Below are 5,000 nucleotides of genomic sequence, written 5' to 3'. Positions count from 1 at the left end.
GTTGCAGTGTTGGGAACATTACTATAAGAAAGTCATTTGAATTTAAATTGAATTGTACAGTTTTGTACATCGCTTTGTGAAAAGCGCTTCATAAATAAAATGTACTTACTTACTTACTAATCATTTATACTTATGAGATACTATGCTACATGAGTCAAACTCAAGGCCCAGGGGCCAGATCTGGCCCATTTTGGAAATGCGTCAATAAAGTATTTACATTTTTCTTACTAAATGTATTGTTTTTTTCTAGAGATGTCTGATAATATCGGCCGATAAATGCTTTAAAATGTAATATCGGAAATTATCGGTATCGGTTTCAAAAAGTAATATGTATGACTTTTTAAAACGCCGCTGTACGGAGTGGTACACGGACATAGGGAGAAGTACAGAGCGCCAATAAACCTTAAAGCAGGGGTGTCCAAACTTTTCCCATTTAGGGCCGCACACGGAAAAATTAAAGCATGTGGGGGCCATTTTGATATTTTTCATTTTCAAACCATAACAAAATATATGGATTTTTAAAATTATTTTACCTTTCGGGTTCCCGGGGACCATAAAGGGTCTCAGTCATTAAAATTTAAAAAATAAGTCAAATTATTATTAATATTTTATAACGCTTACAATAAATCTCTATATCAACTTCAAGTTGATATAAAGTAATAAAAAAAAAGGTTTTATGGCTTTTCTGTCAAAAACAACTTTGTTTTTTATAGTAAAACTGACATATGCAGTATTTAGTAACTAGAGCCCTAAAAGATCAATAATGCAGGACACCATTGATTTTTAATTATTTAATATTTTTGAGTAATCACAGTGAAAAAATAAATAAAATACCACTAAATATATTTGGGATCCAAAAGGTGCCCCACTCATAAAGTGATACATTTGTATTAGGTTTTTCTTTTACTTTCAACACTTAAGTTACAAGATCAAATTCAGATATATCTGTCGATTTTACGTTTGAACTATTATTTTGTTTGTTTTTTATGCTCTTTTGTCAAAGAAAACTTTTATGTTTTTATAAGGCAACTACACAATATATGCAATATTTACCACATAAAATATTTTAAAGTGAAATACTTGAAGTGATTGGAGCTTTGAAAATAATTCATTATAGCATGGATTTTTTGTCATTATTTTTTTTTGAGCAATGGCAAAAAAAGAAAAATAAAGAAAGACAAAAGAAAAAAAAACAGCCTGCATGGCAGCTTTTGTGTCAACATTGCAACTTTTTCTCGTTAGATTTCACCTTATTCCACTTTTTTTAATGATCTTTTTTATTTTTGCAATAACATTTCCAGAATGTGTGGCGGGCCGGTAAACAATTAGCTGCGGGCCGCAAATGGCCCCCGGGCCGCACTTTGGACACCCCTGCCTTAAAGGCACTGCCTTTGCGTGCCGGCCCAATCACATAATATCTACGGCTTTCCACACACACAAGTGAATGAAACGCATACGTGGTCAACAGCCATACAGGTCACACTGAGGGTGGCCGTATAAACAACTTTAACACTGTTACAAATATGCGCCACACTGTGAACCCACACCAAACAAGGATGACAAACACATTTCGGGAGAACATCCGCACCGTAACACAACCTAAACACAACAGAACAAATACCCAGAACCCCTTGCAGCACTAACTTCCGGGACGCTACAATATATACCCCCCGCCAACCCAAAACCCCCCCCCCCCCCCAACCCCGCCCATCTCAACCTCCTCATGCTCTCTCAGGGAGAGCATGTCCCAAATTCCAAGCTGCTGTTTTGAGGCATGTTAAAAAAAAAAATGCACTTTGTGACTTCAATAATAAATATGGCAGTGCCATGTTGGCATTTTTTTCCATAACTTGAGTTGATTTATTTTGGAAAACCTTGTTACATTGTTTAATGCATCCAGCGGGGCATCACAACAAAGTTAGGCATCATAATGTGTTAATTCCACGACTGTATACATCAGTATCGGTAATTAAGAGTTGGAGAATATCGGAATATCGGCAAAAAAGCCATTATCGGGCAACTCTAGTTTTTTCCATTTGGACAGAAATTTTTTTTTTTTTCCTTCATCAAAATGAATAAATACTCTAAATATCTATTACAGGTTCTTTTTGCAACATCCTCAAAGTAACATTTTTCAATACTCGCATGACCCATTTTAGTCGCAAATGCGACGCAATTGCTCGCACTGTACAACTTTGACTAAACATCGGAAATAGGAATCGACTCGGGATGGGCGATATGGCTTCAAATCGACACTATATTGCGATGTACATTGCAGCCTCCTGCAATAACGATACGTATCACAAGATAATAATGTTTCTCGCTACACTTCCGTTAAAATGTAAAACGCGTTTATTCTCCAGGTGTTTGGATACTTAACATTCATTTTGGGCAATACCAAAAATTTGGGTATTCATCCAATACCAAGTAGTTTCGGGGTCAGTATCGGTCATACCAATGCTGATACTTCACATTTTCAAAATCATTGAATGATTACATTTTTTTATCACCAATATAATCAGACAAAAACATAGGATGGGGGTGTAATAATATATGTTTCTTTGTCAAATCATGACTTACTATTGGCTCTGATTGAAATCCTTTGGTTTTTGCCACCTAAGCCCTTCTGTATCCAGGGATTTACTTCCTAAGTGTGTAAACAATGACAAAAAAACGTCAAAACATTTTTTGACAGTAAAAAAATACAGATCTAACCACTGTGGTATCGACCTGGTACTATACTACTACTTGGTATTGTCATGGTCCGTTTCCCGGATCATGTTTTGTTTAGTTAAAGACCCCCCCAGTTCTGTTTTCGCTTGAAGCTGTCAAATTTGCGGACATAGCTAGAATGTATCATCAACATGCATTATCACAATAGATCGATAGTATTAAGGGCTCTATTGTTGGCTAAATTTATATCATTCATATCCTCTATATCAGACCTGGGTGAATTAAGGTCATTAATTTTTCAATCTGGCCCGCCGGACATTTCCAAATATTTTTTTCTCGATCTGTAAGATGGAAAGTGTAGCTGCCATTATGATGTGCAGTGATGTTTTCTAATGATCGTAAGTCTTGAACTATACAAAGTATTTCAATGGTTAGAATCTGCGCTTTTGCATGATAGACTAGTTACTATGGTAATCGAATTAGTTACTATGGTAATCTATTTAGTTGGACCGGAAAAAGCGCTCCAAGGTGTGATAAAGTTCAAAACAAAAGGTATAATCCAATGAATAACTTTACTGAGAGATGTGAGCAGGGTACAAACACATGACGAACACTTTTACGACCAACCGGAAACATAGCAACCAGGCTAGCAACGCACCTCCTTTACGGCAGCTGTCGCTACGTTCTTAAAGCAACCGCAGCACATACATATATATACAAAATATCTCCCTTTTTTAACTTTTGTTTTTCTTTCCTTGGAAACAAAACAAAATCACACTGTATATGTGTTGTCTGTCTAATTATAAATAATGCAGACGAGGCGTGTTGGCTGAGTTCTTGACGTTTACTTTCACAGCGTGCTCATAACCTCATTCTTAGCTGCCGGGTGACGACATGCAACAACACTTTTCGGGGCTACCGGGCATGCTCGTCAATCCCTTTGCATGCTGGGTAGTGTAGTTGTTATATTCCCTAGCTCATAACATCACATCTTCCCCCCTATAAAGAAATAATGTTAACTCAATAAAGTGTATTTATTTTTTTAGCTTTAACTTTTCATTTTTTAGCATTGTAACCACATTTGCAAACAACTTTTCTCTTCATAGAATTTTCTTTCAATAAAGAAATAAAGTGCAAAAATGTCAAAGCATCATAACAAACAGTTATGTCAAATAGCAGCAGAAGTGCACTTTTTGGAGAGCTGTATTATTTTCAGTTTTGTGCCCAAGGGACTGATTTTATTTAACACTATATTATTATTTATACACCTATAGTGATCACAGAGACAGGTTGTTTTTGTGTTACTGTATATATTTGTTTTTCTGAAAAATCCCACTTAATATACTTTGGGTAACAACAGTCAATATTTATTTTTTTTATTTTATTTTTTTAGGGGGGTAACAGTCAATATTTATTTATTTATTTATTAGGTTGTATTTTTTTCTTATATAATAAAAGTGAGCTTTTGTTAAACCAAATATTGTGTGTTTTTTTCCATATACAACAACCTATCTGGACTCGATAAGAGAATCGATAAGGAATCTGTTCGATAAGAGGATTCGATAATAGGCTTGAACTCGATAATTTCTTATCAAACATCATCCCTAACACACACACACACACACATATATATATATATATATATATATATATATATATATATATACAGTATATATGCACACACATATATATCCATATCTATATATGTGTGTGTGTGCATGTATGTATATATATATATATATATAATATATATATATATATATATATATATATATATATATATATATATATATATATATATATATACACACACATATATAGATATGGATATATATGTGTGTGTATATATACTGTATATGTGTATATATATATATATATATATATATATATATATATATATATATATGTGTGTGGATGTATATGTATATATATATATATATATATATATATATATATATATATATATATATATATATATATATATATATATATATATATATATATATATATATATATATATATATATATATATATATATATATGTATATATATATATGTGTGTGTGTGTATATATATGTATGTATATGAGTATATAAATGTGTATATATATATATATATGTGTGTATACTGTACATCAGGGGTGGGCAATTAATTTTTACCGGGGGCCGCATGAGCAACCCGAGCACTGCTGGAGGGCCACATCGACAATATTTCAATTAAATTTTGCTCAATATTATTTTTGATATATACCGTAAGATAAATAATAATAATAATTAATAATAATAGTAATACTTCAACATAGTGTGTGTAACAGCATTCCATGACTA

At 32.9% G+C, this 5,000-nt stretch overlaps 1 protein-coding gene across 2 annotated transcripts in view; it reads right to left on the bottom strand.

Annotated features, from left to right (window-relative positions):
* Positions 1-5,000, bottom strand: part of LOC133640470 (beta/gamma crystallin domain-containing protein 1-like) — an 81,673-nt gene that overhangs the window by 26,869 nt on the left and 49,804 nt on the right. The window lies entirely within an intron of this gene.

The sequence above is a fragment of the Entelurus aequoreus genome, linkage group LG23 (assembly GCF_033978785.1).
Source record: "Entelurus aequoreus isolate RoL-2023_Sb linkage group LG23, RoL_Eaeq_v1.1, whole genome shotgun sequence".
Taxonomy (NCBI): Eukaryota; Metazoa; Chordata; class Actinopteri; order Syngnathiformes; family Syngnathidae; genus Entelurus; species Entelurus aequoreus.
The sequence above is the reverse complement of the archived record's forward strand: the minus strand, read 5'-3'. Positions and strand labels throughout refer to the sequence as shown.